We start from the raw sequence: 14595 nt of genomic DNA, 5'->3' as shown, positions 1-14595 counted from the left end.
ACATTTACTTTAAAAAAAAAATACAGTGCTAAAAACTAAGTACAAAAGAAATAGCTGCCAGTAGAGTAAGATTCAGGTAAGTTATCTGCTTTAAAGTAGCACATTTTCATGCAACTGTTTATCTATTTCAAGGTTCTGAGAATTAAGATATTAATTTATCCTACCTGAGTCACTGTTTTTTGATGCAATAAGTAATACAGCAAATAGTAAAACATGCTTTTAGTTTTACAAATAATGTTTCTCAAAAAGAAAATCTTACTAATTTTATTTTTGTGTTCTTAATAGAACACATGGATATGATTTGGTTGTCAGTTACTCAAAAATATTTAATTAGTGTCTACTACATTTCTATTCCAGCAAAAAAAAAAAAAAGTATGTGAGGATAGAGAGAGAGGAATATTTAGGAAAATAAAAAACACAAGGCATGGACTATGATCTATATTCCCCAAATAATTTTAAGTTCTCTCCCTGTTTCTCCAGAGATGCTGGATGTACATAAATTGTAGCTTGTGTAACTTTCTCACAGCCATCATATTTTAATAAAATTGATGATTTATTATGTCTTTGTCATAAGCCTCTGAACATGTTAAAAGACAGATACTATTGATTTCTCCTCTCTGTATCTTTAATGCCAACCTTGTGTTTCTAAATGATGGAATCAGTAAAGATTTGATAAAATAGGTGTTTAGTTAATATAAGCCAATAAGGAAATAAGAGCCTATAAAATGGAAACATATAACAGTGTGTTAAGAGAAGAAATAAAAAAATAGTTTACATAGATTTTTGTTTTGAAACCATTAAATTTATTCTCTTTGATAATGCGTAAATGATATCTAGGTCATCTTCAGTTGGAGAAGCCCCAGTCCCTTCATAGGTGAGATGTGAGCTTTGAACTAGGCCCTGAGGGAGAGCTGGTGTTTGGGAAAAAAATAAGATTAGATTAGTACCTGTAAATTCAGCACAGAGGGTCGTGTGGTTGGAAATTATTTAATCTGAAAATACTGACTCCACCTTCTAAAGAATAACTGAATGTTTTCAAGAATAGAAAGATTTGGTAAGATCCTTGTTTACAGATATAAAACAGGAATTACCAATTGATCTGGCAGCTGAAACAATCTGAAGCTTTATCTTGACATTGGAATTTGCACCTTGAGCCCAGATATCATTGCAGAAACAGCTTTAAAATTTCTGTGGTATGTCTTCACATGAGTACTTTGCAATCCAAAGTGTACCCTATTTTATTGTTGTTAAAATACACTGTCATTTTATCAGTTGTTAGTATTGAAATGTTAAAATCAATGACAGTTACCTTTATTCCATCTCTGAATGTAATTAGTTTTCAAGATCTATTAATTCTTCTCTTTGAGTATTTGGTGTTCACTCACTATCTCAGGATAACATTAACTATGGCCAGACTAAGACACTTAAAGTAGTACTTCTCATAGTTAATTGTGCATATAAATGATATGAAAATTTTGGCAACATGTAGATTTTAGTTCAACAGTTCTGGGTAGGTCCTGGAATTCTTCATTTCTAAGAAACCTGTAGGTTTGTTCGTGCTATTGAGACTGGGCCACATGTTGAGAAGCAAGGCTTTAAAGTCTTATCTGTGTCCCCACAACTGTAACCCATATGTCACTCCAAATTAAAAAAAACAAATAACAAAAAGACAATCCATGAAATAAGTCTAAGGGCATAGAATAAAATTCTGATTTTTCTCATTTTAAAAAATGTACTCTCTTGGAAATTGCAGAATTCAAATTCTAATTCACACTTATTTTGTTTAGGTCATTTATCACTTCATGTGCCTCTTTGTAAGAGCACCCTATTTGGTATTCAATCTTTACCTCTTCCTACAAAACTTTCCTGAAAAGTATGTGACCAGTATTACATAAATGAACGTGAATCAAATGCTAATAAAAAAAATACAAAACTTAAAATCTTTACTTCCTTTTGGTTGCAAACAAGTTAGACTGATAATGAAAGCTCTCCATCAACTGACTTCATCTTTTTTTTAAATTTATTTTTAGCTGCGTTGGGTCTTCATTGCTGCGTGTGGGCTTTCTCTAGTTGCCGCAAGCGGGGGCTACTCATTGTGGTGGCTTCTCTTGTTGTGGAGCACAGGCTCTAGAAGCGTGGGCTTCGGTAGTTGCAGCATGCGGGCTCAGTAGCTGTGGTGTGCAGGCTCTAGACCACAGGCTCAGTATTTGTGGCACACAGGTTTAGTTGCTCCACGGCATGTGGGATCTTCCCAGGGATTGAACCCATGTTCTCTGCATTGGCAGGCGTATTCTTAACCACAGCACCACCAGGGAAGTCCCCAGCTGACTTCATCTTAAGTAACTGATATCATCTTATTTGCTAACCTTAACATTTTCTTTCATCTAAGTTAGTCTCCAAACTACTTCTGAAAAGATGTAGAACTTATTGCATGCTCATTTATTCACTCATTTATGTACCAGAAAAATACACTGACTCTTTACTATGTTGGGTGTTATTTTAGGCTCTTGGGCTATACTGGTACACAAGAAAGATACAGTTCTTGTTCCTGTGGGATTCAAAGTTCAGCAGGAGAACTGAAATTTTTTTTCTTTTCTTTTTTTTTGCGGTACGCGGGCCTCTCACTGCTGTGGCCTCTCCCGTCGCAGAGCACAGGCTCCGGACGCGCAGGCCCAGCGGCCATGGCTCACGGGCCCAGCCGCTCCGCGGCATGCAGGATCCCCCCGGACTGGGGCACGAACCCGCGTCCCCTGCATCGGCAGGCGGACTCTCAACCACTGTGCCACCAGGGAAGCCCCCTGAAATATTTTTTAATACAGAGGTAAATTATTGTGTTTTTGTTTTTCAGAATTCAATGAGATTTTAAATGAATAGAAGCTACTGTAATTGGGGCTAATGCATGTTTCAGCAAAGGCTTTCATGAAGAAGAGAACTTAAATTAAAATCTGAAGAGTAAGCGAGATTTAGGCAGATGAAAGGTGAAGAGAATGTGTGCGACAGTCTGGAGATGAGGAGAATCTGAGCATGTTCAACAAAATGAATGCCAATGTAGTTAAATTACAATGAATGTAGTTGAGATGGTGTGAAAGTTTAGAGAGGTGAGTAGAAACCAGATCATACAGGAAATGAAGGCTGTGTAAATAATGTCTTTATTCTAAGCCTTTAATCATACTCTGTCCACTGCTTGGACTGCACTTGTTTTGCTCCTATGTCTGTGTTAATTCTTCTCATTCTCCAAGTCCCATCACCTAGAACGGAATCATAGTGGTTAATATTTATTAAATACTTATCATTTGCCAACCCCAGTGGGAAGTGTGTCACATACAGAGTCTAATTTATTTCCTAACTTTAGTATACACATTGGCTTTATTATTCTTTTTGCAAGAAAGTGATACATAGAGAGATTGAGTAGATTATCCAAGATTATATGTGGCAGAGTCATGTTGCAAATTCAGGCTGTCTAATCCACAGATTGTTTAACTACTAAGCAATACTGGTTCTTTTAAAAGAAATTTTATTCCATTAGCCTCTGCTGTCTTTTTAAAACTCAACTGAAACTCTGGGGTTCTTAGTTTTTCAGATATATGTGGTCCCAATGCAATCCACAACCTGGCACTAATTTCTGTCATGTAGACATTATGAAAAGAGTACTCAGACCAAACAACTTTGCCTAGTATAGAGCTAGGTCCACAGAAGGCATCCGGTTAATATTTTGGGGTAAATGTCTCAGTGACTATGTTTCAGATTAATCTCTTGTTTAACTTTACTGTGGCCATCCAGAGGCACCGTTTCCCTGAGTCACTTCAGACTAAGGTGGGACACAAAGAAGGTAGCACTTGTTTGTTTTAAATGTACCAAAATCCACAGTGTTACCCCAAGAACCCTACTATACCTCCCGGTGAAGGAAAAAGAGACCCAAGAGTGAGTGGCTCTTCATTTAATACAAATATACAAGAGTGCACAGTTTTTCACCAGGGAAATGTAATAAGCTTGGTAATCAGCGGAACTCGGAATTATAAAAACTTGGATTCCAGCATGCCCAAGTATTCAATAATAATGCCAATTAATCTTACACCTGTTTATGAATTGGGATAATGGCATTTAGGTCCAAGCTTGCTAAAAAAAATATGTAATTTTGGCAAAATTTTCTGTGCCCTCATTTGGGTATCAATATCAAGGGAGAATCTATTATATATGAACCTTTGCTTAAATAAAAGAGCTCTTGAAAATTAAGAATCATATTTATGAGCATAATAGAAATGATTTAACCATGAGTTAATATCTAGAGACGAATTGAGATTTCTCTTCCATTCTTTAAATGGCTTACAAGCAAAGGAGCTTAATTAACAGAAACACGTGGCATAACATTTGCTGTCTACTATTACTGGCATTCAGTGAATATAAGGAGAAAAGTTCATAGTTTCTTCAAAATCGTGGTTCTCTGAACTAAGATGGTGGTAATTTATATCAAATGAGGAATAGTAAAGAGAAGATATTTTAACATTCTATGTCCCAAGAACGACTTTTCCATTAAACAGAAATGTCCTGAGTATTGGGTCTGTCCATTGATACATTCATTGTTATATAAAAATTGCTTTATTTTTAGTATGTGTGTTTGTGGATGATATTCTGTTTTTTTTAATTTCTTTTATCTTTTATATTCAAGTATTTACTTGCTTTTCCTCTTATAACTTCCAAACTGTAGATTATTTAAATTTAAATATTAGGATAATAGTATCAAATTCTTCTTCCATAAAGAAAAAGAGACACTGTTTAAGTTGTCAGAGTTTGTGATTGTATTATATGAGTAACACAGCCTGAAATCTGTGTTATTTGCAAGGTACTAAGGTCATAGTATCATGTTTGTTGCTCTTGACCATTAAACTGCCTTGCCTGCAGCTAGAATGCGTAACAGTCTAAGCAACTAGACACACATACCTGAATGGTTGCTATTGCCTCTATGTACTTCTGCCATGAGTTAGGACTTATTTAGCTATTTGAATCACAAATATGGCTCCCTTTATATGGTTATTGCATCATCCATTCTTTGTTGGAAAGTTGCATTTACATATAATACTTTTCTGAATCCAGCTTGCTTTGGTTAACTTTCCTTCTGTCCTCTTTGTGTTATACTCTTTCCCCTCTATCTAGAGAAACAAGGTCAAGGCATGTTCTCGGATGCCTGTTCATTAACAGCTCTGCGGGTGATGCTCCTAGAGAGGTCTGATGTGTTGTGTGATGTTCTCATACAAACTATGTTAATTTTTGATCAGTGATTATGAGTTTTAATTGTGTTTAGGTAACTGGAAGTTTGTTAAATACGCCTCACTTTGAAATGCTAAGTTGGGGAGCAGTGAATCTTAAAACCAAGGAATCCCAAAGCTTCTTGTGCTTTCTTTTTGCATATTAATTCCTGAAGAGGAAAAACTGGTAGATTGATGAGTGTTTATGCAAGGCTACAAATGTGAATATGACTATAACTCTGTTATTTTTTCTTTTAATAGCATGACTGTTCTTTTGTCTTATAAACTCAACTTTAAAAAAAGAGTCCCAAGAGGGATAGCGAGGAAGGGGAAGGAGTATATATCTTAACCAAGTTTGCTTAGCTGATATGACCCCAAATTTGGATTCAGAACTAGGCAGCCTGACTTCCAAGCCACCATACAAGTTAGACTGCTCCAGAAACTCTGGGTCTTCTGTTTGATATAAATACAGGCCATTGCCATGGAAGTAAACATATTTTTTCTTTCTTTTAACTTAAAATAAAGATTTTCATTTTGTTTTTAACATTTAGACTTTTTGCATCAAAATTCTTAGTGGCTGCTTGTTACTGTTTTTATAGTATTTTTATAGTTTCTTCTTGTTTCCATCACTGGTAACTTAATCCCTTTGCCTTTGCAAAGGCAAAGGGATTATGCACAAAAAAGCACCTCTTTTGCCTCTTAAACATTTTCACTGCAGTCTTCTTTTTCGTGCTTCTTGGAAGAAGAGAAAGAAATGATACTGCTTTTTCTTGAGATTAAAAAAAAGCAGTATCTTGTTTTCTTTTTTTATTTCTTCCTCACTCCATCCTATTATCTTCCTTAGGAAGAATTGCTGAGTCCTTTGATAAGTAATTTTTGTTTTAGTCCCTAATATCCTATCACTATTTGAAATGGTTTGAGAATAGTGACTTAATATAGCCAAGAAAAATTCTTTAGCGTTGCTTTTCTGTAATTTCTCTATCTTTCAAGAGAGTACTATTTCTCTCTCTGAAGTTGATTTTGACTGCTTGAAAGTCCTAATGCCTAATTTGTTTTTTTTTAATTTAATAATACAAACATCAAAGTTTCAATAGAGTATGTAATGAAGAGTAAGTCACCTTCAAACCTATGTTTCCCACCCAACCAGTGATTTAAATTGTTTTCATAAAAAACAGTCATATCTACCCTCTACTACCCCTTAAAAGTATTTCTTCTTTCCTCAAACTGTATTAGGGATTTATTTGGTAACAGTTGTCTTCAATTATGTATGTAGTTTGATCAGAATAGGATTCCATCAGATCTCAGCCAAGCTCCTTTGTGAGACAGTTTTTCTTCAAAATGTAATGCACTAAAATTTCTAAACAATAACGGTTAAATTTAACTGTATCAAATACTCTTTTTGTTTCTTTAAGGTAGCCTGGACTAAGATATTTTAGGATTTACATCTAATTTCAGAGTTGTACTCAGTAGGAAATTACTAAATTAGTTTAAAGGAATGGGTCAGGAGGTCAGGACCAGTCAAGGTGTTAATATGTTCACAGATTTTACCAGGCAAGTTGCCAATATTCAAGTTCCTTAGGCAGGACTAATAGGGACTTTCTGGAGCTACAATGTAAAATACTTGAGTATATGAGTTATGTAAAGATTCTAAAAAGCTTGGCTTTTGATCTCATATTCCCAGAAATTGAATAGATTTCAGGGGAATGATAGTGGTCAAAAACTGGTGATTCTGAATTAGAATTAGATGGTAAAGTATCCTTTGTTACACTTGGGAAGTAACTGGGTGGTATGAAGCTGGAATATGCAAAAACTGTATATTTCAAGGGCTGTCTTTCCCCTAGAGGGTACACTTTGTTAAGGTCAGTATTCTTACTACCTGTGTCGTTACCCAAGCTTAATGCAGTCTGATGGCCCCAGGCTTCAGCTTGGTGTAAGGTAAGGATTGACCTTAAGAAACTGCAGCTCTATCCAAAGATTTAGTTTCTTACAGACCAGTTTTGGCTTCTGCTTCTGCATGACCTTGAGCTATCTCTTTGAGAGATCCCAGGGCTAGATGAGGCTTCACATATGACAGGAGAGTCTCATTAGGGCACTCTGTTGCATTGTCAGAAATTAGAAATTCAGGCTGTAAGTATATGGGCTACTATGGGAAAAAAAAAAAAAAAGAACTTTAAAGAAAAAATGAGATTCTGGCTTGCAAAAACATTTTTGTCAATTCTATGCATAACTATTTGGTCTGAAAATGAGCTCAGGTCAGCATATTAAGGCCTTGCCATTCACAAGCATGGTGCTAGAAACTGAAGAGATAAAAAAGCAAAAGCATAACTCTTGATCCCAGGTTTTCAAAAATTTGGATCTTTGTTTGTTCTTGATAACTCCTTGACTGGGGTTTGACACTAAGTTTATGCCCTAAGTGAAAAAGAAAGGAAAGAAAAGCGGGAGGGGAAGGGGAGGGAGGGAGGGAAAGGAAAAGGAAGGAATGAAAACAATAAGAGATATATCCATTACAGACCTGAAAGTTGGCTGTGCTTGCAGAAAAGACAGTGGATATAATTTGCCCAATTCATATCTGTTTAACTTTGAGCATAACATAAAGAATAGAGTTCTCTGGTTATTTAGTGATGAATTTAATAGGAAAATGCATTGTTTTCTTGCACAGTAAAGTTTTAATAACTTTGGAGAGTGTATTGGTAATTCATAGAGGCAGCAACTCTCATTAAAATCTGTTTTTAATAGAATTATCATGTACTTGAAATGGTATGATAGATTATCATCTTCAGTAGTATTATTTTAAGTAAGAGTTATATGACCAAAAATATCAGTAAGGCTCATTCTCTGAGACCATAGGAAAACCAAGTCAGTATCCCCATAACTACATCATATTGATCATTCATTTGAATTAGGGAGAAAGAAGACAAATATGTTAGTGAAAGAGAGACAAATGAGTAGTGTGCCTGGCCAATTCCTGACTCATTTACAAAGGAAGCTAATGCAACTCTTTTACTCATTTATGGGAAATATGATAGATCTGCTTATATAATTTATGCCTTCTCTCAGATTTTGTGCACCCCACTAATTGTCTCTTCCTTTCTCTTCTCTACTTTTTGCTCAGATATTTGGCAGTTATTATACTTTTTGGAGATTTTTTTTTTTTCTTTTTAGGATGTTAGTATCAATCTTTTGCCTACATCTAAACAGCATACCTATAAGGAAGATCTCATTTTTAGCCTTAATATTTGCAAATTACTTGAGAAGTAATATAAGGGAAAATTAAGCATTCACCCACATATGTCACTGTAGTTTTAACATTTTACTTCAAATTGCATAATCAAAGCCTATCACTATATTTTGCTGCATAGAGTTAAAAATAGCAAATTGATTGCTTTAAATGGATTTTTCTTTATCTTGGAGCTTTGGTGCGATAAATTATTTTAAGTAATGTTAATTTTGACTGGAATTGTAAATCATAGTTTTCTAAGTTAAATACACTTTAAAACTTTAGTTTTAAATTTCAGGATCTATACATAATATTGTGAAGTTTCTGGTGTGAACAAAGACACACACAGAAACACACACAAAACTCTTAAAAGTTTATAGACATCAAACATGTGCTTTAACAAATATGTGTAAATTAGTTCAAAATGTGTAGATTAATTTGCTTTGAAATACATTTGTGTTTAAAATTTAATGTGAATAATGCTTAGCTTGATTGCGTATTGTGTTTTGCTTAGTACAAACATTCGAATTAGCATATTAAACTGAACCCAAGCTTTTAACTAGGAAAGACTATGCAAACATAATTCCTAAATTTGTTGCAATAAATGCACTGTTAACACAAATTTCTAAGAAACTCATATACAATATAGTTTATATTTTTGTTGAAGTTAATCTAGACCAGTGCTTCTCAAAATTCATTGTACATATATGAATTTGATAAAAGCAGAATGTAACTCAGTCTGTGTGGGATAGGACCTGAGATTCTGTCTTTTTAAGGAACGTGCATGTGGTGCTGCCACTGATATTCTATGTACCATGCTTTGACAAGCAAGAATCTAGTTCACAGACCATATGAGAAAGATATATTTGATTTTTTGGATTAAAATTTCAAGAAAAATACTTCTTTTGCATGACCTAATATATAGATTATATATTCTAAATCCTACCTTCTAGACCGCCTTTCAGAAAGGTCTAGATGTGGTAACCTCTGAAGAGGTATATGCAACATATGCACATGAGATTACTAACTTCTCTCTGCCTCTGCTTAGTGAATTTGTTTTTGGTTTTGAAAAATATAGGGTTAATCTGATCCTGGGTTTTAGGATTTAGGAGGCAGTTGACTACTATAGTTAAAATTGCTGTCAGCCATAGACACAGGTTTCAACTTCAACTAACCATATTTAAGCAAGCATAAACATTGAGAGTCACGGTAGTGCTTCCAGCCAAATTAGAAATAGAGTTTAACAGTTAGTATCTCAACAGGACTAAACTTGACAGAGAATATGGGGAATTTGCTTTGACAGAGCAAGCTTTGGAATTTTATGTTTGTGGTTTATCACAATCATAATCATTCTTACACCATACAAAGAAGATGATTTTAGTAGATGTGTTAAATATGAAGTTATAATTAATATGTAGGATTTTTTCATTTTCTGCTTTGTCATTTGATTTTCTAATGAAGAGACAAAACATCCAGGGTTCTTCATACAAGAATTCTTGATAAAAATGGTGAGAAGTTTCTTTCATGATACCTAACAAGAAGACAATATATTTAATAAATTTCATTTGATTATAGTAATTTACATTTGTTCATTGGTCAAGTTAATGAAGACATACTTGGTGATTTTACTAGAATTCACAGACCTGTTCTGTGAACCAAAGTGAGACACACAGTTTATTCTAATTAATCATTTAAGCAATGGATTTTCTTCCAATATGACTGGATTTAAAGAGATCCTATGTATTAGCACTATATATATATAAAATTATATATAATATTATAATCCTGTATATTATGTATATGATTATATATAAAACTTATGTTGTATGAGAAATATTTAGCACATTGACAAAAATATTGCTACTTGAGACTATAGTTAGGTCTCACTCAATAATTTTATTTCAAAATAATAGCTCTTTGAGAGATTAACAATGAAATGAACAGTAGAGCAGAGCAGAAATGTGCAGATCATTGACCTACTTTCCAGGCCTATGTGACTTAATTGTTAGTAAAAATGCTAACATAGCTGGGAAAAAATGGATGTTCTTGTGGAGAGTTGGTCAGTGACAAAATCTTAGATAAAGGAGAGTAACTGGGATAAACTTTGGCAGCACCCACCCATGTCTCTTGTATGGAATCTTAATCGATAACATGAAGACTCTGCACGTAGATATTCTTTCTCCTCTCCTCCATTCCCGCTGCTCTTCCACCCACCCTCCTGTTCATGAGGCTGTCTTAACTGTGAGATGGATGATGACCCTCCTAGCTTGCTGTCGCTGAGCATTTGATACACCTGACCCTTTTATATTGATTCTTTGCAAAACAAGGGCATTTTTATCCAGCCTCCCCTTGTAGATCTGACTAAAACAGAAAATACACAATTCACATGGACTTGAGTATTTTAGGTCTTGTGACAACTTTTATTTTTTATTATGAAATAACAAATAGATATTACAGTGTTCCATGTGGAAATCCCAGATTAGGTGCTAGGCTTTGAATACCTGCATGTAACTGAACACGTAAAGTGTCTTTGAATTCCTTGTTCAAATTGTGCAATGTATATATCAGAAGTGCAATTAAAATTATTATTTTTTATGATATACCTTCCATTTTAATAAATAAAAAATTACAGAGTCTTGTCTCAGTACTGGTTTTATTTGTATAATGAGAAGCCACCAACTTAGAGGCTTTTTTTATAAGGAGCATCCAGAATATCTATACTATTATGAAAATAGCTAAAATAATCAGAATGTTTAATATACAAGTTTTTAACATATGCACAAAATACTTTCTACATTTTGTTTTTTTTTTCCCATACACTATCAAAAAGTAAAATTGTGTCCTGCTTTACAAGACACAAAAAGTTAATGAAGACACAATTGACATAACTAAATTATAGCAAAAAACTTATTCAATATATGTGGTGTTCTAATAAAGCCACATTTTATATTATATTTTAATATAATCAGGAAAACTTAAAGTGAATTAAAGTAGCTGGGGAAAAAAATGACCCAAGAAAGCAGAGATTTTATGTTCAGTGAAGAAGGTAAACCCAGTAAAGGTTTATACAGTCATTAAACTTTTAAGGTTTGGGGAACTTTAAAGAAGTGGTCTGTTTTATTCCTCCTGTTGTTGTTGTTGTTGTTAATTTAGAGGGTTGGTCTCCATTCTGTTGAAAAAGAATTGGACACATGAAATAAAATTGTAGAGAACTTCTGCTCATAAACTCTGTCAACACTCTAAAAGCGGATGGGTGATAAAATTGGGGGATGCTCTAATTCCACTCACCATTTCATAACAGCAGACTGCGATATGAAAACAATTGCACTTATATAATAGTAAGATGGAAAGGGTCATTTAATTGAAACTGGAAAACAAACCACAAAGAGTAATAGCCCAAAGTAAGGTTAGGAATCCATTGCATTCTATCCACAGAACAGTTGACTTTCTGCTTTTATACATCAGTCTCATGAGCTTGGTCAATATCTGGTCCTGAGACATGGACACACTCTGTATGTGCTAACAAAATCAGGTTCCTGTATCTACAGTACTGAGGGGCAGACCTTTAACTAGAGCAAATTTGCTAAAGTAATTAATACCATCCCAGAGGGCTCCTCCTGTAGACTAGCCATTTTGCTAGTCTAACACAGGAAACATAACCTCTATGCATTACTGTATTGGTTGAATTCTTATTTGAAATTTAGGTGTTCACTTTCCGGAGGTACCATTGATTTGGAGATATATTGGCTCCTTTGAATATAAAGTGTGGAACATTACCTTTTACTTATGAATAATGCTATATATTATAACTAAATATATAGTTGAACCAAAGTAAGAATTGAAATTTCAATGATTGTGAGGTGAAATATTTTAAATACAGACACAAACTGATGACTGACATTTAGAAGAATTCATTGATTCTTAAAAAATCTATGAGGGCAGTTTTCAGGGTTTATTTTGCAGGTTTAAGATAGTTGCAGTAATGATAAGTATAATTAACAAGAAACATGATAGAAGGTACATGACTGAGACTACGGTGAAACAGAGAAATAAGTGGAATTTGGGATAAGGTAAAATGGAATCAAAAATAACCTTGTATTTTAAAAAGTGTATATTTTGTGTAAATATATATGTGTATGTATACATATGTACAAATTTATAACACACTTTTTGTATTACATTATTGGGAAACTTATTAAACTAAAAAAGTTTAACACCTTTATATATCAATTATATATAAATTTTCTCAAGAATCAAACCTTCAAGAAAAATGCTTTTAAGTATGGCTAGTAATGACAAGTAAAAAAGGTTTTTGTTAAGAAAAGAGTTCGAATCAGAAAGGAATGGGTAATAATTATAATTACACATTTTTGTTCCATTTCATTTAAAACCCATATTCTGAGGGAAAACATAGGACTCAACTTTTTTTTTTTTTCCCCGTACGCGGGCCTCTCAGTGTTGTGGCCTCTCCCGTTGCGGAGCACAGGCTCTGGACGCGCAGGCTCAACGGCCATGGCTCACAGACCTAGCCTCTCTGCGGCATGTGGGATCTTCCTGGACCGGGGCACAAACCCGTGTCCCCTGCATTGGCAGGCGGACTCCCAACCACCGCGCCACCAGGGAAGCCCAGGACTCAAATTTTTGGTAGGGAAGCAGGGCAGACAATATTTGTCTTCCCTTCTTTCAACCCTATATGTCGGCAACATCTGATCTATCTCTGGGAAACTTCCATTTCTAAATTTTACTGAGAAATATTAATCTTATCTGAAAAGCTTTTGAGAGAAAATGTAGTACAGCATCATGTATTCTAGAATATGTCAGCCTTAGCCAAAAAAAAAAAAAATCATCCAATTAGATTCAACTGGCGTAACATGCCATTTCTTAAATGTATTATTCTTATGTTAGAATAGTTGAAAAGAAAGCTCTCTACCGTAAATCTCAAGAACCTTTCGCTTAAGGTTCATCACTATGCTAAGGAAAAGTAGATATGGAGCAAGCCCTGAAGAACATTACCCCTAGGGGGCATCTGGGTATGACATATATCCCATGGTCAGTTCACTGTACCAGGTAATAGAGACGCAAGAGCTTAAGTAGAGGATGAGTTTAAAACAACAACAACAACTGATTTTGCACATTAACATAGAAAATCTGGCAATAAGTAACATCAGTGACCAAAGTAGTTAGGATGGTTGACTTTGGGAGAGGACTGGGCTGGCTGACTCTTAGTGATAACAACAACAATAAGAATAACATTGGCAGCACCATTTTTTTGAAACTGTTATATCTGGCCATGTATTAGCTTTTTAATATTACATCTTATAATTCTCACCAGAAACATACAAGCTAAGTATTATTATTTACAGTTTAGAAATAAATTTAGTAATCTTCCAAAGACACAGTTATAGTAAGATTAAGTAAGTAGCAGATTTCGGATTTGAACCCAGCTGAGTCAGATTACAATGTCTTCTGTTTATTTGTTTTAGGTTATGGACTCTAGCACCTTAAAAGCCAGAGCATAAGTAAATCTTTATCATTTTATTCTAGACATAAATTTGATTCGACCATACCAAAATTGATATACTGTGGAATGTTTTGATGCATGAAAACCTAAGAAGAGAAACTCTTAAACTATCTAATGATTATATCTGAAATACTTATAAAGAAATGAGATGATAAAAGGTAAAGAAAAATGCTATGGAATGTCAGCAAGAAAGCTAAGAAACTGTAGTAGAAAAGAATATTTAATGAGACAATTTCAGTATTTTCAAGATACCATTATCCTGTTCATTAGATTTCAAACTAAATTTAGATTTACACAATTAAACAGTCCTAAGTAATTTTAATGAGGCAATGTCATACTTTTTATACTTTCACATCATAATATAAAAATATGATTTCTTAGAATGGTAGAGTATTAGAGTGTTTAAGAACACAGAATCTGGATTCTGATTGCCTGAGTGCAAATTTGGGCTTTGCCACCAGAAGCAAATGAATTAGTTGACCAGTCCTCAGTTTTTCCTTTTAATGAATGGGGCATAACAACAGTATCTAGCTCATAGGGTGGTTTGAAGAATTTGATAGAATAAGCACTTGCTCCTATAATTGACACATAGTAAATGCTCAATGAAATTTCAC

This window comes from Monodon monoceros, unplaced genomic scaffold (genome assembly GCF_005190385.1).
Source record: "Monodon monoceros isolate NGI ecotype Baffin Bay Population unplaced genomic scaffold, NGI_Narwhal_1 Super_Scaffold_11, whole genome shotgun sequence".
In the NCBI taxonomy this organism is placed as follows: Eukaryota; Metazoa; Chordata; class Mammalia; order Artiodactyla; family Monodontidae; genus Monodon; species Monodon monoceros.
The sequence above is the reverse complement of the archived record's forward strand: the minus strand, read 5'-3'. Positions refer to the sequence as shown.